At 46.3% G+C, this 27,203-nt stretch overlaps 1 protein-coding gene across 2 annotated transcripts in view; it reads right to left on the reverse strand.

Annotated features, from left to right (window-relative positions):
• TNR (tenascin R) overlaps positions 1-27,203 on the reverse strand; it is a 409,151-nt gene that overhangs the window by 123,425 nt on the left and 258,523 nt on the right. The gene's annotated exons all lie outside the window — the stretch shown is intronic.

A 27,203-nucleotide genomic window follows, 5' to 3' on the forward strand; every position in this document is an offset into this window, starting at 1 on the left:
TGGACTTTCTGGGTGGGAAGTTCCTGAAGAACAAGGATTATATCTTATCTCTGACTCTAGAGTGCCCAGCACAGAGTAAGTGCTCAGCATACTTTCATTTGATGAATGAATGAATCCCATCCTTCATGGGCACATGAACCCTGACCAGGCACACAGGGAGTCTCTCTAAAGGGACACAGGAGCATCCCATAGGTCCCTAGAAGCCGTCTGCAGCATGGTGGTCCGGAGACACAGCCAGTTATACCCTTATAACAATGAGAAAGCTGTTCTCATCAACTGGCATTCCACAGATTTTTAACTGCTCATTTTGAAGGGAGGGGAAGCAATTTCCTCTCCTGTTCTTCCTTTCCACAAAGACAAATTCACCCTTGGCTTGGAGTCCTGACATGTACAACCAGCTATAGGCTGGTGCAAGGGAGAGAGTGAAGGGGTTTAAGCTATGTTTGGTTCCCTTCTCCCTGTCATATCTCTCTTAGTCCCCTTTTGCTGTGTCAGAGGGCTAGAATTTTCAAGCTCGAAGAGATCTTATGGACCATCTAGCCCAATTCCTTGCTTTTGCACTTGAGGAAACTGAGGCCTGAGTTCAAAGACTTCTTGATGCCACGTAGTGGCCCTGGGGCTGGAATCTGCTCCCCTGTCTACCACACTGCATTGTTTCCAGCGGGAGAAGTCTTTGTTATGTCTCTGGGGAGACATATGGGGATTTCATCCCTGTGGCACTAAGGTAGGCCATCCTGTCACGTCCCCTGCCCCCTAGGAAGAGAGCCTCTGACAGCCCCTGAGAGCAGACGTGTGGAACCCACTGAGCATGAGACTGGCAGTGCCTTCACCTTTCACCCAACTGCCTATCTAGGCAGCAGGTAGCGCTATCTGTCCCCAGCTCGGCAGGACTGTAGCTCTTATTTATTAAAGCGATATCAAGCCGAGCCTGAAAAATGACTTAGCATTTTGAATGTTGAAGAGACACAGACTAATGGGTTCTCTCCTTATATATATATTATGTGACTTTGGGGCAAGTCTGTAAAGAATTGCTCCTACTGGACCCAGCCTGGTCTCCCTTGTCATCTCTGAGCTTTCTGGGAACACAAAGCCTGACACAGTTGGGAGTAGACATGTGCCTTGGGTTTTAGTGTCTCAAGTGTACCCTGTCATGCTGTATGTTTGTCTGTCCCGGCCCCCACTTGGAGGCAGCCAAAGCAGCAGTCGAAGGAACAGTTCCCAGGAGAGGCAACAATGTAATGGGAGACAACATCATGTACCCTGCATCTCCCTCTGTCAACTCATTTTGGGGTCCTGTGACTACTGTGGACTGTCAGATCACGCATTCAGATTTCCTTCATCCCACAGGCACTGAGTGGCCCCTGTAGGCCAGGCCTTGTTGGGGCTCTGGGATTCAGCAGGGAACAAGGCAGTTGCTTTACTGTCTGGTGGGGAAGAAGACAGCACCCAACAGAGGTGTTATGTAACATCACGAGTACAACCGTTATGGAGTAAACACACCCAGAAACAGGACCTGGTGACTGGTTGGGCACATGGGCTACTGTAGCTTGGGTGCATGGAGAAATCCTCCCTAAGGAGGATATATCTGAGCAAAGACCTGAATGAAGAGAGGAGCTGGCCATGCTTGGGTCTGGGGGGATGCATTCTAGGCACAGGCAAAGACTCCCATGAGGCTGTGATTGATGTGTTTGAGAAATGGACAGAAGGCTCGTATGGCTAGAGCTTGAAAAGTTTGGGGGAGAGTGAAAGCAGACAGAAGGACCCATAGGGCCTAGTGGACCAGGGAAAGGAGTTTGGATTTTATTCTTAGCATGAAGCTTTGGAGAGCTTTAAGGGAGCAGGGAGTGACAGGAGCAGATTTGTATTTTTAAGAAGATGATCCCATAAGCCCATGTTCACAGCAGCCTTATTCATAATAGCCAAAAGGTGGAAACATCCCAAATGCCCCTCAACAGATGAATGGAGAAACAGAGTATGTTGTAATATTATTCAGTGTTACAAGGAAGGAAATTGCGACCCCTGCTACAACATGGGTGAACCTTGAAGAGCTGAGGGAAATAAGCCAGTTACAAAAGGACAAATAGTATATGACTCACTTATACGAGGTACCTAGAGAGGGACATATGTTCCCAGACAGCTCAGATTCAGGCAGATGGAAGGCAGAATGGTGGTTACCAGAGGTCGAGGAGAGGGGTGGACGGGGAGGAAATGTTCAATGGGCACAGTTTCAGTCAGAGATGGTGGAAAGTTCTGGAGATGGGTGGTGGTGATGGTTGCATAACAATGTGAATGTGCTTAAGGTCAGTGAATTGTGCATTAAAAATGGTTAAAATGGTAAATCTGATATCATGCATGTTTTACCACAATTAAGGAAAACACAAACATGGGGCGCCTGGGTGGCTCAGTTGGTTGAGCATCCGACTCTTGGTTTCAGCTCAGGTCATGATCTCAGGGTTGTAAGATCGAGCCCTGCATTGGGCTCTGTGCTGGGTGTGGAGCCTGCTTAAGATTTCCTCTCTCCCTGTCTTTCTCTCCCTCTCTTAAAAAAAAAAGAAAAGAAAAGAAGAAAGAGAAAGAAAAGAAAAGAAAAAAGAAAAACACAAACAAAAATGAATAGAAAGCAGAGACCACCCTGGCTTCTGTGTGGACGGGCGACGGTGGGAGAGCACATAGAAGCAGAAACAAACAACAATTAGGAGACAATTGTCATGGCCCAGGTGGTTTGGACCAGGTGGGAAGAATGAGAAAGAAAGGAAAGGATGGAAATAATTTCCAACTTAGAGAAAAGTGGTAAGAATAAGTGAAAACACCCCATCATACTTTCCCCAGGGGATTGGTGAAATATTTCAGAAACAGGGACGCCTGGGTGGCCCAGTCAGTGAAGCATCTGCCTTTGGCTCAGGTCACGATCCTAGGATCCTGGGATCCAGCCCCATGTCAGGCTCCTGGCTCAGTGGGGAGCCTGCTTCTCCCTCTCCCTCTGCTCCTCCCCCTGCTTGTGCTTTCTCTCTCTATTGCGCTTTCTATCTTTCTCTCGCTCAAATAAATAAATAAAATCTTAAAAAAAAAAAAAAAAGAAAAAAGTGGAGCCTGACTTCATGATGGTCCAGGCATGAGGGCTGAGGGACAGAAAAACTTGGAGTCCCTTCCCCAGAACCACAGGAAGCTGACTATGGAAGAGTAGCCATCAATTCGCACACCATCGAGTATCAGCTAACAAAGCTGGGCCCAGAGAGGTGAGGTGATCCCCTCTGGGACACATAGTGAATTCTTGGTAGGGCCAGAATGTGAGCTCAACACAGTTGCAGTTTTTGAACAGAGGTAAAACCATATTGAAGCTAATGGATTCTAGCCATTTTTCACCTTTATGGAAAGGTCAGGTGGCGATTAGTGAGGGAGAGGTGGGGCAGGCTGGTTTCTCAGAGATGGATCATGTCTCTCTGTTCTTGGGTTCCTAATATCCTTATGGGGAAAGGAAGACAGCCTTAGGCTGTTAACCACTGAAGCCACCAGAAAGTCGCTCAGTTTCTCCATCTTCTAAATGAGTCTAGCAATCTGTCTTTGGGGGCTGTAACGGGAGTAAGAAGAACACGTCTTTCAGTTAAGAGGGTTTTAGCAGATAGAACTCTACCTGAAATGCCTCCCCACACCCCCAAATGGCTCCCCTACCTCTTGTCACAGTGATTGAAATCTCAGTGATGGAATCACTCTTTACGGTCGCAAGCAGAAAATGCTGAAAAGCAGTTGGTTGTGTTACATTTATTCATTCATTCATTCAGTCTGTCATCCATAATGTACTGAACTATGCTAAGCACAGGGTGAGAGAACTAAGACATTATCTCTTCCCCACAATAGGCATCTGGTATTTTGGAAAGAACATATGCTTCGCAGTCAGACAGAGCACTTTGAGTACCGGCTCCCTCATGTTTAATGATGTTGGACAAGTAACCTACACTCTCTGAGCCGTGGTTTCTTCATCTGCAAAGTGGGACCTGTGTTGGTTTTAAAGCATGGCTGCAAATTCTTTTATACACCTCTCATCAAGAGGTGGGGTCTCATCAGGTCCCCTCAAATGGGCAGAATATGGTTGCTTCAATCAATAGACTATGGTGAGAGTGATGCCATATGATTCCTGAAGCTAGGTCGTGAAAGTCATGGAGTTTCCTCCTTGTTTTCTGGTACACTGAGCCAGCATGTAAGCCACCATTCTGGAGAGGCCACAAGGAGACACACCAACTTGATAGTAATCATCCCAGAGCCTGGCCCAGTCATGCCAGTGGCTTCATCTTAGCCCTGGATGATGCAGCACAGATTCTTCTAGTCTCCGGCTGTTCAACTCTAACCAGGGACAAGCTGTGCTCACTATGCTTTGTGCAAATTCCTGGCCCAGTGATAGAATCATTCTTTAGGGTTGCAAGAATCCATGGCATTAATGAAATAGCTGATATTTTATAGTACTAGGTTTTGGGGTGATTTGTTGCATAGATAACTAGAACATAGCCAATATTACATCCTTTAGGATTACTGTGCATTTTATTTTATTTTTAAAGATTTTATTCATTTATTTGACAGAGAGAAAGAGCATAAACAGGGAGAGCAGCAGGCAGAGGGAGAGGGAGAAGCAGGCTTCCTGCTGAGCAAGGAGCCCAATGCGGGGTTCGATCCCAGAATGCTGGGATCACAACCAGAGCAGAAGGCAGAGGCCCAACCGATTGAGCCACCCAGGTGCCCCGGATTACTGTGCTTTTTAAATAGAAAATGAAAAATTATATAAAGCTTCTCGCTTATACTATTGTCTTACTCTGTTTGGGTTGTTATAACAAAATACACACTAGGTGACTTAGAAAAGAACACGAATTTATTTCTCATAGGTCTGGAGCTGGGATGCTAGTACGATCAGTTGAAGACCGTAGCAGACTTCTCATTGTATCCTCACATGGCAGAAAGGGCCAGGGAGCTCCATCGGGGTCTCTTTTATAAGGGTCCTAATTCCATTTAGGAAGGCTCATGACCCAATCACCTCCCAAAGGTCCCACCTCCAAATACCTTTGGGGGTTAGCATTCAACACAGAAATCTTGAGGGGACACAAACGTTTAGACCATAGTATTAGAATCCCAATAAATAGGTATTTCCCTTTTCAGACAAAAGATCTTCCCTGTCTATCAATAGAAGCAGGCATGGCAACTAATAACTAAATACAATGTGCAAACATTATAATCGATGTGAAAATAAAGTGCAAAAAATCAGTCAAGGAGCAATTTAATTTTGTGAGGATTGGGGGATGTGAGACCCTCAGGGGAAATTTTAGGAGACATTTACATCAGGCCTTGAAAGACTGGCAGACAAAGTAGGAGGAGGGCCTTCTAGGGAGAGAGGCAGCAACCCGGGTTTGGTAAACCCTCTAGTTATTTCCTTATTCCCACCTTGGCCCCGGGTCAGGCTCTTCCAAACAGAGCAGCTGGCAAGTCCTTGATGGTGTAAGTCAGGTCCTGACATTCTGTCTCAACTCCCATGGCTTTGATTGTGCTCAGATTAAAAACCAAAGTCCTAACTGTAGTCCATGAGTAGAGTGACCGTATAATTGTTGGTTTGCAACCTTTGGAGTTCCCTGGGTGAAATCTGAAACTAGCTTCTGGAGGCAGTGGGCAGGGAGGGCATGAAGAAAGAGGCAGGTGACTCTGGATTGGTAGGCCGCAGCTTTAATATACAAGGGAACTTACATATGAGGCTTGTCTTGCGTGGCCACAAGAGAAGATCTTCACGTCTGCCTGCCGCATCTTACAAGTTTATATAGACACCTTAACGGGTTCACTCACGTATACCTTCCAGATAGTTTCTTTCTTTCTATGATTTTATGTTTCTATTCTTGAGAGAGCAAGAGTGAGAGCGAGAGAGAGAGCACAAATGGGGGAAAGGGCAGAGGGAGAAGCAGACACCCCACTGAATAGACAGCCCAATTCAAGACTCGATCCTAGGACCCTGGGATCACGACCTGAGCCGAAGGCAGACGCTTCATTGACTGAGCCACCCAGGTGCCCTTCCAGATGGTTTCAATAACACTTTACTCTCTCAAAGGTGTGTCCTTGGGGTGATTCCTAGTATGGGACCGCTGGGCAGAACGTACCCTCCAAGGACAGGGCAGGCAGAAGAAGCCTCTAATTGCCTGGGTCCAGCTCACCAGTCAACCAGTAGTCACATCCTCTTGATAACCTTCAACAACAACTTATCATCCAAGCCGGGGCATTTCAAGAAGGAGTGGTGACACTATTAATAATTCTGCCAGGACAACAGATGTAATTCAAGATTTTTCTAGGCAATTGGAATGTACGGTCACCACCCATATAGCTTTCTAAATCCTATCCCTACCCACCACCTCCAAGGCCCCTGGCCGCATCACCTACGCCTCTGTCCTCCTTGCTTACGCCAGGCCAGCCATGCCAGCTTTCCTGATGATTCTTAATGACGTGGGGCAAGTACCTGCCTCAGTCTCTTTGCACCTCTGGCCCCTGCCTACGATGCTCTTCCCCTGGATGGTCACGTATCTCATTCCCTTGCTTCCTTCAAGTCTTCACTCAAACGTCATTTCTTTGTAAGGCCTTTCCTGCCTACGTGATTGAAAATGGACTCTCTCAATTGCCTTCCTTCCTTCTTGCTTTGTATTTCTTCTTGGCACTCATCCCTTTAGCAATGTAATCAATATTTATTTTGCTACTATTTCTGTCTCTCTTCACTAGAATGCAAGTTCCATAAAGGCAAGAATTTCTGTCTAATTCGCTCCTATACCCCTAAATGTTTAGAACAATACCTGACACTTAGTAGGCCCACAATAAATATCTGGCAAAAGAGTTCCTGAGTGAAAGTGGTTGGCTTGTCTCCGAAATGAAATATAGTCTGACAATCAATAGTTCGGGCAGCTTGGTCTGAGAGTGCTGGAGAGTGTTTTGCATGAGAGATTTTTTTAAGTTAGTAGCTTTTGAAAATAGCCAGGAGCCATGTCTAAAACAAAATGTATGGCCCACGCTCAGTACCATTTTCTGTTATAAACTTTGCTTCCACATATCTTAGTATCATAAATTATTATAGCTGGAAGAAATCAGCTCTAAAATTCTATGATTCTAAGTGAAAAGCTCTATTATATCTTAAAAAATTGAAATGATATTTTTTCTGGATAGTAAAGAAAACTGGAGGTCAGATAATAAGGGGAAACTGAGGATTTGGGCAATTTATGAGCCAATTTCTTGGGTTGGCAGACTATTGGGATTTCTCCCAATTGCTGTGGGGGGTATTTCAAATCTGCCTCTATCTGCTGGAGTCATACTTCTTCCATTTCTTTAGCTTTCCGCTAAAGTCTGCAGATTGCGGTAGATAAATTGTCAGCAGTCCTTCCCATTTTTGAGGCATTAACTTTAAACCCTGTTAAGGTTCCTCATATATTAAAAATAAAACTTCTATTAACTTTCCCCCTGTCAGTGTGATTAGAGTTAAATTAATTTTTAACACTTGGGTAAAGCTGCAGAAGAGAAATGTGCCCCCAGAGCTGCCACACATGGGCCGTGGGGCTCTCAGAGAGGCCTGGACCAGCTGACTCCCACAGAGGCTGGCCCATAAGCCCATTTGGATGTGTTGGAGGGGCTGTGCTTCCATGAGTGGCGCTCCCAGCAGTATAATAGATGATGGTGGGACCCCAGGCTATGCTGGATGGATCACGTGAAGGTGGATTGCCAAGCAAGACTTTGGCTTTCTAGACTACCATTGGTGTGAGACTACTGGGATGGCCCAGCAAACGGGCCTAGTTTTTCACAGAATTGGTCATGTTGTATCATCCCTCCTGGAGATATCTTGTGACTTAGCCTCAGTCCTCAGGGAAATGGCTTATTTTTGAGGCTGAACATATGGGATGTGAGACCATGGGCTTTACAGCCAGATATATTGGCAAAGCTCTGTTTTTGTCACTTAACAGCTATAAGTCCTTAAGCAGAAAAATGGAGAAGGAAAGAAAAAGAGCAACTATTTATTGAAAACTTATTTTGTCTTGGACACTGGGCAAAAGAGTGTGTGTGTGTATGTGTGTGTGTACGTGTGTGTAAAATATATATATATATATATATATATATATATAAATTATTCTCCTCATTCAGTTCTCCCTTGTACAATCAAGTGCTATTTTCCCACTTTACAGATGAGGAAACCGAGGTCCAGGGATAACAATTGACTTAATAAAAGCCATGCAACTGGTAAGTGACAGAGTTTGTATTTTAGCTTGGGTCCATCTGAATCCAGTTAGTACTTTTTTTTTAAGATTTTATTTATTTATTCAACAGAGACAGAGACAGCCAGCGAGAGAGGGAACACAAGCAGGGGAAGTGGGAGAGGAAGAAGCAGGCTCACAGCAGAAGAGACTGACGTGGGGTTCAATCCCATAACGCCGGGATCACGCCCTGAGCCGTAGGCAGATGCTTAACCGCTGTGCCACCCAGGCGCCCCTCCAGTTAGTACTTTTAACCATGAAGCTTTAGTATAAACTATTGAAACTCCCATCCCCAGTTTTCCATCTGCAAAATGGAGAACTAGAACACACTTCGTAAGCTTCTGTTATGAATACTACAGGAGATGATGTGTGTGCAGTGCCGAGCTCAGTAAATGTTAACTGTAAGAGCAGCAGCAGCAATACTAGTAATAATTAAATTCCCCCTTTCTTGCAATGCCAAAAAAGATCTTTATGCTCAAGTTAATTTCTTGACTATTGTAGGCATCATTATGCTACATATTTTGGGGAGAAGACGATAACACCATACATTCATTCATCAGTCCATTCATTCATTCGTTCAATACACACCTAGTTAAAGAGTATGGGAATTAAGGAAGACAAGAAATGCACCTAGTCTTCAAGGAGCTTACAGTCTGGTTGGAATAAGGGGGCTTCTGGGTGGTTCAGTCGGTTAAGCGTCCAACTCTTTGATGTCAGCTCAGGTCATGATCTCAGGATCATGAGATCGGAGATCAAGCCCCACGTTGGGCTCTGTGCTCAGCAGGGAGTCTGCTTCTCTCTTTCTCTCGCTCTCCCTCTGCCTCTCCCTCTGCTCGCACTCTCTAAAACAAATAAATAAAATCTTTTCTTTAAAAAAAAAAGATAAACTAATGAAGGCAATACATGAGCTAAGCCAAATAAGCAAGGTTTGAGGAGGGCAGTCACCATGGGCCAGAGGTTTGGAGGTGAACTTGAGCTGGGCTCTAAACACAAGAAAGATTTGCCTTTTGGGAGAGAAGATGGTCAGGACACCTAGTCCCAAAGTTAAGGAAGTTCCTTGGGCACCAGAAGGCAGTCAGTCCCTCAGATGTGGAACTTCCATCATGCAACCCGTACTCTGAGATAGACAAAATTGGACATGAGTCAGGAAGGGGTTTTATGGAGGTCTGACTTGACATAGAAGCAAAAGATGTAGCCTGTTCCTTGTGGAGGTTCTCCTGAATACGAAGATTGCGTTGTAGCACTCTGCCATCACGCGGACCACCACCACCATCACAATCATCATGGTTGTCGTAATCACCACGCCCACCATCCCCCCCCACCATCACCTTCCTCCACCACCTCCCATCAGCACCGCAACGGCACCTCCAGCACCCCTGTTACCATAACCAGCACCATCATCCCCTCCACCATCACCACTACCACCTCCACCATGAGTACCATCACCTCCAACATCATCACCTCCAACATCATCACCTCCAACATCACTACCATCACCATTAAAACTCCTAACCCTGAGCCAAGGTGATTCTGAAAATGAGTGGGCCTCACTTTAACGCCTACATAGACCAGCCTGCCTGAGGAGAGATTTATTTCTTCTGTTCTCCACTGTGAGGCCAACTGGGAGCTGGTCTTGACCCCAAGTACACCTACTGGGAACACCTTCCCCTCCTTGTGATAATTTGTTCAAGCTGTTGTTGCAAAGAAAATGCACTTAAAAGTTACTTGCCTTCCTTGGAGCCAATGTTCCCACCTCCTTCAAGCGTGCCTGGTGAGCTGAAGAGAGATCCAGTTATTCACAGTTCCAGGAGGTGGGGTGGTGGCGGCGGCCATGGGGAAGGGAGCCCAAGAAAACCTGGCAGACAGGGGCTGTTTCTCTCCCACTCGAAGCAGCCCACTCCCGTCAGGCAATAGACAGCTCTGACTTCAAACCCTAGCCAGGGACACTGTTGCATGAGTAATGCCCAGAAAGATTCTATATATGGTTTCTTTCATCCCCTATTGAAATGAAAGAACAAGAGAGGGAGAGAGTAGAAATGAATTGTATTCCTACTGCAGAGAGTGCATTTGATAAATAATGTATATAGAGTTTGCAGTAATAACTGCTCTTTTCCGATTCAGCATGTGCGGGTGAGTTTTGACATACATTCTCTGTATTTCTAACAGCCGGTGAATGACTGGTGTGTGGATTGGCATTATGAAAGGCGGGGCATCTGTTAACATTTGCTGTAGTGTCAGAAAGGTTAATCTGGCTTTTCTCTTGAGCTGGGGGCAGGGCGCCTTTGCCTTTTGGTGCAGATGTGGGAAGGGAGGCAGGAGACAGACGGAGAACTTGCCGTGCCCTGGGATCCTAGGAATGGGTGGCAAGAAGGTGCCATGTGCCACCAGGGGGGAGAGACCAAGGTGCGGGCAGGCAGGGAAATATGTCTTTTGAGAGCCTTGCTCCGCTGCCTTCTGCTGGCTTCTTTTCTACTAAGATCACAGCAAGTCCAAGACACCCACTGGGCGCTGGAAAGAGTGCAGAGAAATGCACCCAAGCTTTCCCGGTGGACTGTCCAGAGGCCAGGGGAGGGTCCCTTGATCCTACCAAGAAGGAAGAAACACCAGGATATGGGGAAACTTTCCTGATTCTGCCAGCCCTTGGATGTACAGGAGGCAAAAGCTGGACTTGAGGTGAGAAATTAATAATTTGATCACACATTACCTTCCATTTTGCCCCTAAATAAGGGAGAACTCATGTGTTTTTACAATGTGCTTTGGCTTACAAAGTATCCTCACACGTGATCTCTCATTTGATCCTCACAACAGTGGACAAGAGTTTTATCCCCATTTTCTGGAAGAGGGAACTGAGGTTAGGAAAGGTTTAGTAACTTGTCTATGGTGACAGAAGTGGGTAAGGGGAAGAATTAGGGCTTCTGACTCTATGTTCAGTGCATTTACTACTCAAGATTCCCTCTCTAGAGATACTTCTGCAGAGACTTTGTTGTTTGTGTGTGTGTATGTGGGGTGGTGCGCACACATGGGGGACATATACTCACATGCACACCCACTCATGCACACACATGGATACACACACACCGGCATGCGTGTATACATGGGTGCACACACATGCACACATGTGCATGCAAACACACATGTGCGTACATGCACACACATGCACACGCATGCAGGCAGGCATGCACACGCACATACATATTTGGGCAGCTGAAGCCACAGGAGCATCCCCAGTAGGGGAGGGTTTCTGCTACTGAGTTTGTTTTCCTTTACTTCAGTAAAAAAATCACTCAAAACCCCAAGAATCACTCCTTCTGGCCCCAGATGGATGGGTGGAGCAGCCTGGGAGCCCCAGGAAATGATTTCTACCCTGCAGGGGTCTGCAATTCTGGCGAATCATGATCCACAACCTCTTTTAGCCACTGACCTCCAATTGGGGTTCATAGCAGTCGGTGGCCGCAATTTGCTGGGACTGAGATTTGTAGCACTCAGTGTCCAGGAAGATGTAATTTACCTCACAGGAGGGACAACTTTTACTCCCAAGAAAATGTTTTCCTCCCCTGGCTCACCTTTAGATTTAAGGAATCACTCTGAGAGGTGAAAGTGTCTAAAATTTAAAATATTAGCTTCACTTCCCCAAAGATTAGATAACATTAATGTCAGAGCTGAATTGTGTTTTTCTCAAAGGTTCTTTTCTTGATTCTCCACTCACATAACCTACAAGGAACTTTCCATGAAATCACAGAAAACGAATTCTCTACATCTAATATTTTCCTCCCCAAACCCCTGTTTATTCCCATCTTTTACTCGGATTTCTTTCTGCACCATCTCCTGGGAAATCTTACTTCTTATTTTCAAGTGTTTACTGCTTCTGCTCATACTTTTTTCTTTTCCTGTCAATTTTTAGTTTTCTTCTCAATGAGACCTTTTCCTTCCAACCCCATGAATTTGTAATGGTTTCCTTCAGATAGGCCCTTATTTCTGTCAATTCTTTTGCTTTTTTTTCCCCTTGGGCCCTGAGCCTTTCCTCATCTTTGCCCTTGCGTTGGCCTCCATCCTGTGCAGGGTAGTGTTGTAGGCAGAGTGAGGGCTCTGGGATAAGTGTGGACGTAAACTTGATTCTAGACTCTACCCCTTCAATAACAGCATGACCTTGGCAAACCACTTCCGCTGCCCTCAGAGACTTGATTTCTAGATTTGAAATACTATGGTAGTCATTATCTATAATGTAGGGCTGTCTTGAGAGTTAAATGAGATCCCAGGACCTGACGCATAGCAGGTGCCCACAGAATGTCCAGCTGCCCTCATTGCTCTGTCTCCAGAAAATGTATCCAGTTCTAGTCTTTCCTGAGTCATTAACTTACCCAGTTGAAGTTGCATGGATACATCAGGCCACATAAAGGTAGTTATATCCTTAATTCGGTGTATGTAGAGGGTCCCACACAAGACAGGTCTGATCTGATGCCAACTCAAATAAAAACACAGAAGCAACATAAGCAAGGGAGGAAATGATGAGTCTGAAATGTGCCAGCAGCTCAGTCCCCTCACACTGTGCATGTGTACTGAAAACATTTTGATAAATGGGGAAGAAGAAAAATCAAAATGTGCTCCCTCGTTCAGACGAGCTGCCACGGCCCGCAAGATAAAGATGTGCTCGTCCAGGGAAGTCAGCTTCTAGACACACGCCATCATTATGCACAATTTAATAAAATACACAGGCATTCTCCCAAATTCTTATTTGGCAACGGCTGACACTCCGAGAACTGATCTTGCTAATTTTGGGTATTTGGATTCTGCGGTAAAATAAGCAGTCTCAATATTTGGGTTCACTGGGAACCATTTCTGGAATTGTAATGATGATTAAGTAGGAGAGCGTCCCTGTTGCCTTAAGACTTACTTAATTCATGCCGACGGGGTAAGTTTGATACATTGCCAATAACTCCACCCCCATCCACAATACCAATACTCACCCAACCCCCCCAAAAACTATAACAACAGCAGCAAGACAAAGACAGCTAGTCAGAGAACACGAGCAGTGGTTGAGAGGGCTATAAGGGAGGGGCAAGAATTTGCACCTTGCAGTGGTAGGGGTTTTTTTTGGGCTAATAATCAGCTTTGCGAATAAGACTGTTTTTATTCTTTTGACATAGTGATAGGCCATGCTTAGAAACTGTCTCTGTAGAATTTTGAATTGTGTTATCGTACTTCTATTAGAAGTGGAAACAGGCCAGTAGTAACTTCCTAGAAGTCAGGGACCAGAGCAAAAGGGCAGTTTTCTCTGAATCACATTGGAGAAGCTCTGCCTTAGAAGATTATATATGGCAGTATTGTCCACAATAGCTAAATTGTGGAAGGAGCCGAGATGCCCTTCAACAGATGACTGGATTAAGAAGATGTGGTCCATATATACAATGGAATATTACTCAGCCATCAGAAAGAATGATTACACAACATTTGCAGCAACACGGACAGGACTGGAGGAGATAATGCTAGGTGAAATAAGTCAAACAGAGAAAGACAATTATCATATGGTTTCACTCATTAATGGAACATAAGAAACAGGAAGATCGGTAGGAGAAGGAAGGGAAGAATGAAGGGGGGTAAACAGAAGGGGGAATGAACCATGAGAGACTGTGGACTCTGGGAAACAAACTGAGGGCTTCAGAGGGGAGGGGGGCAGGGGATGGGGATAGGCTGGTGATGGGTATTAAGGAGGGCATGTATTGCATGGTGCACTGGGTGTAACATGCAAATAATGTCATGGAACATTGCATCAAAAACTGGGGATGTACTGTATGGTGACTAATATAACAAAATAAAAATTATTAAAAAAAAGAACTATAATTAAAAAAAAGATTACATATCTGTTTTCATCTCTAGGGAGCCTAGAGTCTAAAGCAAGAGTCCTAGAGGCAACAGGCGACCTTTAGATTCACTGATACCACTTGAAGGTTTCAACAGGAGCTCTTAATTCCTCCACGTTTTCCAGAGATTTCAACCCTTTTCTGGTTTTATTTCATAAACTCCATTAAATTATCTCTTTCCAGCACCTTCAATCTTTCTCTTTTTACCACACTTTCAAATGTATAGACTTGTCAAAATTCAAAGCATGGGCAAAGCCAGTTTATCTTGCAGCTTCATGCACCATCAGGGAATTAAGTTTTTTCTGTGTTCTTACACTGACATTCTCATCACACTGGCTTTTGTTCTCAGGCTAGACTCCTCTTGGTCTCAAAATAGGTGCCATAGCTCTAGTGATCACATTCTTACTCAGCAATGTCCAAAGTTTGGAAGTGGAGTAAGAGGAGCTTTCCCTTCCTTATATCCATTTTTAAAAGTGAGAATGCTCCTTAAAGCTGTCTGACAGCTCATTGGCCATAATTGTGCATGTACCCATTCCCATGACAATCCCTTGCAAGGGAGAACAGAGTTCCATCATTGGTTTAGATTGATCACGAGTTGCCTCTTCCCACCACGGGCTGGAGTGGGACCCAACCTCCTCCTAAACTGATTGCCATCAGACACTTGAGCTGAATTCGAATTCTGCTACAGAGCAGAAATGAAAGAAGGCTGTTGGGTAGACACCCATAGAATACATGGTTTCTGGTGGAGCTGGTAACATAATCAGGAGTACATAAAGCAGAGGACTGCCAAGGAGTGACGTTCTTCTCTTCTCTATGACCTGCCTCAGGGTTCTTGAATCTGAAGTGCTGGGGCTGTCAAGAAGATTGTGCAATTATCACAATAGGCTTGCTAATTCCAAATAATTGGTCCCTTGATTCTCACGTGACTAATCACTTCCCTCACAAAATCTAAACCACAAATCTCTTCTCCCCAACAATTGATAGAAAGCTGTGAACTCAAAGAGGCATAATCAGAGAAAAGAATTATTTGATGATAGAGCAAATCTCAAATGCACTGAACTCACAGACTGGTCAGACAAACATCGATATACTTCAAGGCCTTGGGCTAGACGGCGGCGGCATCCCGGAGCAAGGGGCAGGAGCCCTGCTGATTCTGGATGGAGGTCCTAGGACACGTGGCTGTTCAAAGCTCTGCTGGCCATGATTGCAGCCCCTGCTCTGCTGCTTACTCATCATAACACCTCAGGAAATCCCTTCCCTTCTTTTAGCTTTAGCTTCCTGACTTCGAAACTGGGAACAATACTACTACTGACGCTCCTGGATGGGAGGGTTACAAGAGGTAATCCAGGCAAACTTGTTAGCTCGTATTCTAAGCGTTCAATAAGTGCCAACTATTATTTTGTGTCAGTCAGTGGCATAAAATGAGACGATGACAAATGCTTAAGTAGATTTCAAACATATTGATCGTAAAGCAGTTAAGTGCCCTTATGTGCCTTTTTTTTTTTTTTTTAAACAAGCTCTTTCAAAAGTGAGAAGGCGCTTGCTTTTCCCTCTTGGAGATGATGCAGCCTGCTTCCCACTCTCTGCATTCCTGCAGGTTCAGCTCTGTCCATATTCTTAGGGTCAAGCCTTCAATGCCTGGCGCATAGTAGGGGACCAAAATATATGTTGAAGAAAACAGAAAGAAAAGGAAGAGGAAGGGATGGAGGGAGTGAAGAAGGATCCAAGAGGTCTAGTTTATGCTCAGTCTGGTGTAGGCTTGCCCATGGCCCAGGCTGACCCCTAAAACCAGCAGTGCTCCCCTGAACAGGATGTCCAGTGTGGCAATCTGCCCACCCCCACCTGCCTCTGGTCCCTTAAGCCCTCCGATAGGGGACCTGCTGGTTGATAGAACCATTGGTGGGGTTCCAAGGTGTTTTGGAGCGGCTTAAGACAGCTCTCACCTGGTCCTCAACTTTTCATACCCCAGCCCTGTTTTACTGACTTGGACCCCAGTTCTGCGACATTGACCTCAATTCTGTGACTGGTCTCTTGAACTTGCTGTGAGGAATGGGTCTTTCCACAGTCGCACTAACAAGAGAGCTTTCCTTATTTGAGCCCCCACTTGTCACATGTGGGCATCACACTGGACATTAGTATGTCCTTTAACCCCCCCCCAAACAATCCTGGAATTAAATTTTGTGAACTTTGTTTTATATATGGGGAAACTGAGGCTCAGAGGGCTAAAGCATCTGGCTCAGGGCCACATAGCTAGGAATCAAATGCCAGTTCCTGGCTTCAAATCTCATGCTTTAGTCATTCTTCAGCCTTGGCTTTTTTAGTGGACATCCACTTGCCTCTCAGAGCTCTCTGAATCTTCAGGAAAGTCCTTCCCCCCACCCTCAAATTTTAGATCTGTGGAACCTGGTTTCCCCAGTTAGTCACTTGGCTGCTGTCTCAGCTAGATGCCATGTAGCTCCCAGGAGTTCTGTGCGCTGCAGTCCCATGGCTTCAGCTTTGGACCACACCCTCCCAGGGACTGAAGTCCTGCCCCGAATTTCTGCCCGGTCACTGGGTCCTTCCATCACAGCTGTATTTTCCTGGGCTGGCCGTGGTGTCCACCAGCTCCCCATGTGGGGGTCCCTATCATTGATCTGCTTATGTCAGGAAACCCTATTTCTTCCCCCAGACCTCTGATGTCCACTGCCTGTTGGAATGACCACCTGGCATTGTCTAGAGACAGCGGGGAACAGGTTCAGCCTGGCAGGTTGTATGTCTAGCTACGGAGGCTGTGTCTGGATGTCACCACTGCCACCCGAATGGTCCACACCCAGCAGACAAATAGCCTGTTTAGGAATCTGGGCTCCCCTTCCCTACTGGGCTCCCCAGCCAGACGCAGGCTGCTGAGCCCCACATTCAGGATAGGACACAGTCCCAGAACTCCCTGGCACCTGCTCTCTGGGGTCTAATTGAGTGGTGGCAGAGGTGGGAGAAATAGGCCTTAACCTCTGAATCCTCAGAAGAGGGAGGCTGGGATTCTAGGGCCTGGCAAATGATTAATAGGTCTGGCATATTAGATTCGACCCATCAGGGCAACATTAAATGTGATTTATGACTTGGTTTTAATTGAGATTTTACTGAATTATTATTTGATGCAGAGAGCAGACCTGGACCCGTATTCCTGAGTGTCCCAGGAGTCCTGCGCTCAGAGCTGAGGAAATACGTCCTGCCCCAGCGTGATGTCCACTCTCCCCCAGCATGGGGCCAGAGGCAGCCCCTTGTTCTGCCTGCCCTCCAGCCCTCTGCTCTGGACCAGAAAGGGTCAACCTTGCAAGAACAGCAAACACAGAGAAGTTTGCCTTCTGCCCCCTGGTTTTCCTTAACCCTTTCAAACTCAAGTTCAAACCGCAGGTTGAGCTGGTTTGCAAGATGCAACAATGAATATAAGGTTTAAATGACTTAGTGGACTATTTCCATCCTAAAAGAGAACAGAAGAATTTAGGCAATGCTTAACTCAGAGGAGTGACCCTTCTGACTTGGGATTTCAGCCCACTGGGGAGATGCTTGAGGGGCTTGTCCATGGACAGACATCCAGTGACAGCTGGGAGTTTTGGAGGGGGACATGAAGTGACACAGTGAGTCTTGAGGTCCCTTGACGAATGGGGCTGGAGTTTACTGAATGGGATAATGTGTGAGGGGATGGTGGCGGCCAGGGCAGGGAGGAGGACAGGAAGTAGGTGGGAATTTCCCCCCCACCCTACAGGGCTGCTCTCTGACCTACAAGTGGGAAAATTGGGCTTAAATGACATTTATTGAATTTTGAACTGCATTGGGCAAAGAAAATTACTCGTTAATATATAAAGCACTGCATTTCCCATAATGTGAATGCCAGTGAAAAGTGGATTCGTGCCTGCTTCATAGAGAGAAGCTTGCCTTTAAAGTACTAATGCAAATGTGTCCTTAGGGAGAGAGGGAATGGCAAATTAGATGGAAGTTTGCAATATGATATGGCAGCAGAGAAAGCTCCCGTTCAGCCCTGCGCCCGAGGACATGCAGAGCTGGAAGAGGCGGCTCACAGAGTCATAGGAACCACTACGCTGGGGCAGGGAATCTCAATCCCCAGGAACTTGGACTGCTTGCCTTCCTTGCCAAAGACCTTCCAAGGGTGTAAGAGATTGCTGCCGCTGGCCTAGTCAAGGAGGCTGCACTCTGTGGAAGGAAGGGCATGGGTACAGAGGTGTAGATATGGGTTAGGATCCCTCCTGGTCATCTCTGGGCAAGTTCCTTACCCTCTCTGAGACTTGGCTTCCTCAATCATATAGGGATGGGGACAGAACTTACCCATGGAGTTCATGTGAAGTTTAGTCGAGATGATACATACTAAGCACGTGGCATATATAGTAGTTTGTTCCCTTTACCTATAGACCTTCCTTTAACAAAATATATTCATTTATTCCACATTTGTCGAGCTTCTATCATGTACAACAAGGTTGCTGAGCCCAAGGAGCATAGGATATTGTGGTTAAGTACAGAGGAAATCATGAAAACGCAGAGGAGAAGGAATTCATCCCATCTGAGGAAGAAGGGAGAAATTTGAGAAAGTTACCCACATTTAGTGTTAAGGGTAAGCAGGATCCAGTGTGTGACCCCGGCAGGGGGGAGGGCAGGAGCCATGGCATGGTGGTGAGTCTGCATGGTGTGTTCAGAACCTCAGTGTGGCCGGAGCAGGAAGGGGGTCAGGGGGTGGAGCCGGTGAGGCCAACCAAGCCATCAGCAGTCGGACTAAGGAGGGTTTGTGCTGAGCAGGGTGAACTTTTTCTAAGTATTTTGAGTCGTAAAAGGGAATCAGGGTAGGGTTCTCACCAGGAAGGTGGCCGCGGATCTCAGAGTGTGGGGAGGCTGGTCTAGGGGGGTTAGGGCAGAGAGGCTGGTTGGCAGGCTCTTGCTGTGTTAGTCCGGGTGACAATGCAAGAAGGTCAGACATAGAGCATCAGAGTGGGGATGGGGATGGAGATGGAGAAGAGGGCAGAAGCTCGAGACCAGTTTTAGGAAGTGAAGTGGACAGGGAACAAGTCTGAGGAAGGAGTCAAAATGGTCTTGCGTTTGGAGATTGCCACCAACTGACAGTAAATCCAGGAAGAGGAGCATTTGATGAGGAAGTCCCAGAGCTCAACTTTGGGCTTGTCAAGTCTGATGGACCTACAGGGCTGCTGGCTGGGATAGACCGGTGAGGGTAGGGCCATACACAAAGCAGGACTGGAAAAGCGCCCTGGTTGTCTGCTAGATGTTCTGGGGCTTCAACCACAGACAACCATGGCCTTGGCCCTTGAACAACTTATGGTCCCCCTAGGAGGCAGACAGAGGCCTTGTTGCCAGGGAACAAAATTCAAAGGGTGATTGCTTATGTGCGTTGGTCAGAGATGGTTCAGAGAGCAGGAGAGTTTTGAACTGGACCCTAATGGATGCCTAGTAACTCACCAAGCAGGGACTGAGGTTGGTGCATGGGGCTGTGCTTCTCAACAGCTGGGAAGGACACGCAAAGCCACAGAGTTGCCAGAAGGTCAAGCCTGGGGGGCATTGCATGGCCTCTTGTGGCTGGACTGGGGGCTGCCCTGATACCTGCAAGAGCAGGAGATTTGAGGTACTTGGGAAAGCTGACTAAGGAGCTCTAGCACAGTTCGCAAGGAAGTGAAACCTAAAAGTCTCAAAAATGGGAATCCTGGGTTTGGGACACATTTCTCTGGCATCAGTGTGGCCCATAGACTGGAGTGAAGAGAGACTGAAGCTGCACACGTGGAGACCAGCTAAAGACGACTGCACTGGTCCAGGTGGGAGATTTAGAGGGCAACCGCTCCATTAGGTCAAGTGAGCAGGACAGAAAGGGCAAATGCAAGAACCCCTCAGAGGGAAAACGTGCAGCAGCAAGCACTGGGTGGTGGGGGCACAGGGGAGAGAAGGGATGCTCGAGGGGTTTCTCATCAGCACTGAGATGTGGGATGTTCTCTGTGAGAAGGAGTAAGCAGAGGAGAGGTGGGGTTGCAGAGAGTGGGTTCAGGTCTGGATATGTCACCCTTGAGGGGTTGAAGGAAAAATCTAATGAGCAGCAGGTGTGTAGATCTCGGAGCCGAGGAGAGAGGTTCAAATTCAAGAGCCACCAGTGTACACGGAATAATTGAATGCATGGGAATGGATCAGATCATCCAAAGGGAATGTATAGAATGAAACAAAAAGGCAGATAAAGCAGGGGAACACTGGCATGCAAAGGGCAGGTCAGAGGAGGGCAGTTTGTAGAAAGAGGAGAGCCACGGTGAGAAGGACTCAAAAGAGACTCAGCCTAGAGAAATGTCCAGGAAGTCAGAAAGGAGACACCTGCATACCTCCTCCAGTCTCCCTGTGACACGGGGTGTATCTTGCACTTTGTAATTGTTTATTCACTTGCTTCCCCATCAGCCTCTGGGCCCCTGAACTCCAGCATCCATGCCCCAACATCATTTTTCGCTGAAAACTTGGTAAAGGGCTGGCACAGGGCTGGGCACAAGGTCGGAACTCTATGCATATTTGCCAAACAATTGAATACGGAGTCAGTGCTGCCAAATGTGGTGGAAAGTCAGATAAAATGAAGAGACAGAGGGAACTGGATGCACTAGGAACTTTCGGATTTCTGTGTGATTGTGCTGGAATGGTTGGACCCCTGCGGGGAAGAAGGAAGAAGTGAGTCTGCACTGTCAGGCACAGGAAGTCCATCTCTCTTCTTTGGCACATCTGAACTGGGCAGCAGAGAGTGAAGAGGAATAAATACATGGCATTAATGAAACAGGAGAACTGTCTTATGAGGCACAAGAGACTGAAGCTAACATGTCAGTCTGAGTGATGAACTCGCTGATGTCCTTTCCTATCCATCTCTGTACTTGTTGCACACAGCCTGTACATTTCTTTACTTGGGGTCCTTGACAGACCGGTGATCATGTCAGGCTGTACTTGTTGGAATAGTAATAATTCGTGCTGATGTTGACTTGCCTTGATTGGGGGACCCATTAAGTTGGGAAGGGCTGATATCTTGGAGGAAGGGGGTATCTGGTTTTCTGGATCCCTTTTGGGTGCTTGAACCTCTGATTTCTATTATCGATCCCCATTGGCTTTGATGGTGAGTCAGGCCTCCTATCTGCCTTTCCAAACCAACACTAGGGCAAAGGGGGCGCCACGGGGGGCTGTCTTGCTGCCCTTCTTTATGCTCGGGGATCAGGGGTCTCTAGCTTTGGAATGTTACACTGGTATAAGTTAAGATGGGTTATAGGGACAGGAGGGTCTGGAGCAGTGGTAGGAATATAGTAGTTATGGGAGAGGTGACTGTTTTAAAATAAGTGGTGGTCCTGAAAGAAATTATTTTTCTGGCAGGATTAGTCCTTAGTGCTTAAGTTCCACTCACTCCTCTTGAATTGCTATATTTCAGCAGACAAGAATCCTAGCGAGAATTGTCCAACTGTCTGCAGACAAGCCCTGTTTCTCCTCAGGTTCTAGTAAACCCCAAACACACAATTTCTTTATACAACTTCTTCTCCAGCTGCCAACTGCATCTTGCTTCTCTCTCCATTAAACGTCTGGCTTCTGTTGTTGCCATTATGGTAACTCACAGGCAGGCACACGCACATGGTAATCACCAGCTGACCCTCAAAGATATCTCCAGCCCTCATCTTGAATTAAGCCTGACCTCTCAATGCAGAAATACCTGGGGAGAAACATCACCCCATACAGGCTTCTAGCTGAACTGTCATTCCAAGGACATGGAACAAGTCAGAGCCTTTCCTGGGAGACCAAGGTTGGAAAAGCCATCTGGTAAACCAGCAGTGACCTCCTAGTTGTGGAGATTGGCCAGGTGAGTGTGCAGAGAGATGGCCAATGTCCATGTATCTAAATAGCTTTGGAAACGAGATTTGGGTGTCCCCTACCCCTTACCTGACCCTGCCCACTTAGCCCCACTGGGTAGCCATAGTGATGTTGGAGGCATAAGGCTGAGGCACTTTACTTTTGATTCTTACTACCCTTTTATGTGTGAGCGGCTAACAGTGAGAAAGTGCACTCTTTAATGTACAATCCAGCCGGAAAGATCAATGGCAGCTTAACATGCATTTCTGTCTAATATTCACTTTGGCAGGTCTTTGTAATAAAAATGCTGGTTTTAATGAAGTGCATTAAAATGAGAAGATTCATGGCTAGCCTGTGTGCTTTTATCACTACTGCCTCCCCTTGAGCTGTCAGAGCACAAGCCGCTCTGTGGGAGAGAAGCAGAGGAATGTCATTTTAGGGAACACGTACAGGCAAATTCCCCATTTCTGGAAAGATCCATTTGACTGATGCATACATTTCAGTTTAATTCACTATATTCCTGTAATATGGTATCTTTCCAAAGATGTGCGTTTGGGAGAAGGTTGAGCTATGAGCTAGGTGGTGGAAGAGTAGAGAGATGAATCCTGCTATGGGCTGAATTGTGTCCCCTCGAATTTATATGTTGACGTTCTAACCCTCAGTACTTCACCATGTGGTCACCATATTGGGAGATAAGGTCTTTGAAGAGGTGATTAAATTAAAATGAAGCTGTTGCAGTGGCCCTAATTTAATCTGACTGGTGTCCTTACAAGAAGAGGAGACTGGGTGCACGGAGAGACCTCAGGAGGACGTGTGCGTGCAGAAAAGACCACATGAAGAGGCAGCAAGAGGACAGCCATCTGCAAACCCAGGAGAGAGGCCTCAGAGGAAGTCAACCTTGCCAATCTTGGACTTCCAGCCTGCAGAACTGTGGGAAAATAGATTTCTGCTGTTTAAGCCACCCAGTCTGTGGAATTTTGGTATGGCAGCTCTAGCAGACTAATATGAAACCCAAAGCTTGAGATTGGAGCAGTGAGATCTGAGCTCATTCTTAGAAGAAAATGATCCCTTGGATCACTTAGCCCATAGCCATGTATGCCCTGGAAGCCAGTGGGGGTATCTGGAAACCTCTGGAAAACAGAGGGCGAGGGTGTTGGTAGCAGTGGTGATCTCTGTCTTTGGAAGCATGAAATGTCGCCCCTTGTAAGAAAGACCACAGTTAGAACATGCTCCGTGAGGGGATGGTGCTCATAAGAGCTGGCAAAGAGTTTCCATGGATAGTAGGTAGACAGGCACTCAAGTACTATTTGTTGAATGTCGCTGAATGAACTGAGAGACAGCATAGCAAAGTTGTTAGAAGCGCAGGCATTGGGACCCCAGCTCCACCACATACCAGCTATGTGACCCCTTCGTGCCTCAGTTTTTCCATCTGTGATATGGGAGTCACAGGAGTACCTACCTCTTGGGCTGCTGTGACAATAAATTAGTGTTACTTTTTCAACATGCTTCAAGCAATGCCTGGCGCATGAGAACGTGCGTGTTCAAGTAAGTGAATGGCTTGGGTTTGATACGAGAAGTCCAGAGCAACAGCTGCCCGTGCAAAAGCAGGGTAGGATGCCCGAGGCAGCAAGCCCTCTATGGCCCAAGTCCTGAGTCCTGTGTGCTGTGTCAGTGTCCCCTCTGCTCCCCAGTGCTGCTCTCCTTCAGGTTCTCATTGACTCTCTTTTAGACTCTCCCCAACATCTCCCATCTGATCTCCTTGCCTTCAGCGTCTTCTCTGGATTTCTTCTACCGTTCTGCCAAAGTAATATTCAAAAAGTCATGGCATATTTCTGCTGATTACTCCATGACCTAAGGGCTCGGGGAAGGGGGGCAGGGTGCTGGTGAGTTAGTTAAGAAATTGCACGAAACAACATGCCAAGTGCTGGGGATATGATAGCTTTTCAGGTGTGGAGGGATAAAATCCGGCTCTTCGGCACAAAAGGGGTCTTTAATAATATGATCCTTAGTATACTTCTCCGGCTTTATTTCCCATGACTCATAGTTTATGCCACACAAATGCAGAATGTGTATAGTTCTGGGAATATGCAGTTCTGGGTCGATGCTACTGTACCTTTGCGAAGCTCTGCCCTGTGTGTTCTCTGTGCCCTGGCATGCTCTTGTCCTTTTTATGCATAATCTGATGGATTTGTGTTCACGTTCCAAAGTCCAAAAGGCCTCCTTGAGACCTGTGCAAATAGGATTCAGAGCTCCCACATCATTCTGTTCTTACCTAGGATAAGAAAACAAAACTTGTTCCTATCCAGCTTACTTGCTATCAATAAATAAATATAAGAAGGAGAATCCAGAGAATAAGTAGGAATTTGAAATCATTAAAGGACTAAAACTGGCATTTCTTCCAGAGTATCTGGCTGTTCCTCAAAACTCCAACAAGTGCTATAATGAAATTATATTTTAAGTAGCAAGCTAGCTCTGCAGCCAATGGGGGCATTCGGATCAACAGAGTAAAGAGCTCTGTGGTACAAAAGAGCTGCGCAGAAAGACCACACGCAGCCCAGATGGGAGAATCAAAGGAGTGTCACATTGGGTTTAGCCCATGGGCCTCAAAGCCATCAACACACCTGTGCAGGGTTGCCTGCTGTCTCACTCTTACTCCGTTCCATCTTTGCACACCTGGGGCAACAGGCGAGAGCACTTGGTGACCACATACATCTCCCGGAGCTTAGAAGCAAGCTAGCATGTGCCATGATCACGGGACAGGGAGATCTCAGGAAAACCACTGTCTCCCTGAGCAACACTTTACACATCTATAAAATGGTCTGATTTATAAGATTACCCAGAGGGCTAAGTAAGCAATGAATGGCAAAAGGGCTTTTCTACTCAGAATACTGCAGATTAAGGCTTGCTTCGGAGCAGAACTGCTCTGTAAGTGGTTTTAGCGCTCGTCACCCCACTTCCCGGCCTTGACTACTCCTTTGAGCACTCAATGCACAGTCCCCAGTGCCCTCATGCTGCTCAGCGACTTCCCAAGGCCTGTCTCCAAATTGCACTCTCTGGGCTTCTCCTCTTTGGAGGCATGGGAAACAATTCACATTCCACACTCCCGCCCCAGCTCCCCAAAGTCACACTTCCCAGTCAAAGAACCCCTAGTCTATTTCAGGGCTTACTGGAAGGTAGATGAATTTATCTGCTGACTGATTTTTTTTTTTTTTTTTGCAAAAGCATTAGCAAGTAATCACAGCTTTGTGTGCCATCCCTCCTCTGGAAAGTAATAGAGACATATATCTGACATACTCCTCCAACCCCAAATGGTGGCCCTTTTGGGAATAGAACTCCGTGGAAACTCAGGAAGGGGGCTGGGGGAGCAAACTCAGGACTGTTGGTACGCAGAACCCCGTAACAGCACAAGGGAGGCCTTCCGCTCTGCAAGCTTGTGGATAAACTGCAGGACCCTTTCCTGGGATTATAGCTCCTTTCCCTAACTGCATTTTAAGGACAAGATAATGGAAAGGGGTGGGACTGCATGAAAAAAAGTGCTAGAAGAATGGCTTTTAAATGTTTCTATATTTTGGTAACACATTAGCAAAATATAAGGGAAAAAATAAGTAAGGATAAATGAGATGATGATAACCATGGATCATTTTTAGTTCCTGGGAAGCACAGCACCATATAGATTTGAGGTGTTATTATTATGCGTATAATATATAGAGAGACATTGTATATTTATTCACAGCGAAGCTCATATATGTCATTCCTACTAATAACATTTTCTTTCCGAGCTCGGCGTGAAAGGAGATATGCCATTTTCGTATGTTCTGCACATACTCACAGAAACCTGCTTGGAATATTTTTGCTGATGAAATTTTCTGGGTTGTAACATTCATCTCTCTGGAGCTCTTGCTTCCTGTAACCCCACGTGGAGGTTTGTGCTTTTACCTCTCATTGCGATGCCATCGACACGTGGATTTTTTGTGTCAACTGCTTATCTCAGGCATTAGCCAATTTCTTGTCTGTTTGTATTGTTTATAAAGTGCTGGCCACACATGGTGCTTTGCCGATGGGAGCGGACCCGGCTCCCTGCCCTGTGGAGAGCACCATCTAACGAAAATAGACAAGCCCAGCACACTGGAAATCATACAAATACAAGACGAGAGATGCTGCTGGCTTGGAAATTGGGGAAGGCCTATCAGAGCTTAGAGGAGCTGGAGAAAGAAAGGGAAGAATTTGGAAGGAAAGGAGGTTCTAAAATTGAGGCACACAGAGTGCATTCTTACACACACACACACACACACACACACACACACACACACACAGAGTTGGAAGGAACGTGTAGAAGTTGTCTGTTCCCCTCATCTCCCGGTATGTGTTTCTCTCCCCCTCCCCTTCCTCCATGTCCCTCAGCCTTGATCATCCCCAACGGTGGGGACAGGCCATTGAAGTGCAGATCTTTGCAGAGCGTGTGTTTAATCTCCAGCTGGCCTCCTCTGCCAACCAGCATGCTTCTGGGTGGCTCACTGCCTACACTGTCACTGGCTGGGGGCTCAAAGAATGCAAATTCACGTGTGTATTAGTGATCACAAGGTGCAATGGAGAAATTAAATGTGCTGCAAATAGAGGAGCACATGGTTCATCGTCACATTAAAAATAAACCATTTGGGGTTATGTGTAATTGCTCTCTTGGATTCTTCACTTCATTGGCAATTCTCTTTAGAGTGGATAATTGGAAACTCCCGGTATAATTTATACACACGGCCCTACACAGTTTTGGGTGAGAAAACTTGCACCAACTTTCAGTATGTATGCATACATTGTCCACATGGAGTGAAATTCATATGAGTGGAAGAGAAGGAGGGAAAGAAAGGGAATGGAGCAGGTGGGACTCAGTTGCATGAATTTGAAAAAAAAGCAGAGTGCAACAGGGAGCAGAAGTGGGCTCCCATGTGAATACCGGCTTGGGGTCTGACCTGCACAGGTCACTTAACCTCTCTGTGCTTCCATTTCTCCATCCACTTATGTGTTTTGTAAACATTCAATTATCTTCTGGTGTGACTCAAGACGTAGAGCAGATCCAACCCTTGGCTTCATCTGTGTCTGTGAATAAATTCTATCTAGCCCAGCATCCTTGGGTGACATCTATGTACTTCCTTAATGAAGTCCACCATCTGCGCTTTCCTTCAAGTATTCACCAGGGTGAATGATGTAAGAAAGGATGGAAGGAGATTGATACCCAGCTCAAAGTTCCCCGCTCCTGTGG

The sequence above is a fragment of the Ailuropoda melanoleuca genome, chromosome 8, assembly GCF_002007445.2.
Source record: "Ailuropoda melanoleuca isolate Jingjing chromosome 8, ASM200744v2, whole genome shotgun sequence".
Lineage (NCBI taxonomy): Eukaryota > Metazoa > Chordata > Mammalia > Carnivora > Ursidae > Ailuropoda > Ailuropoda melanoleuca.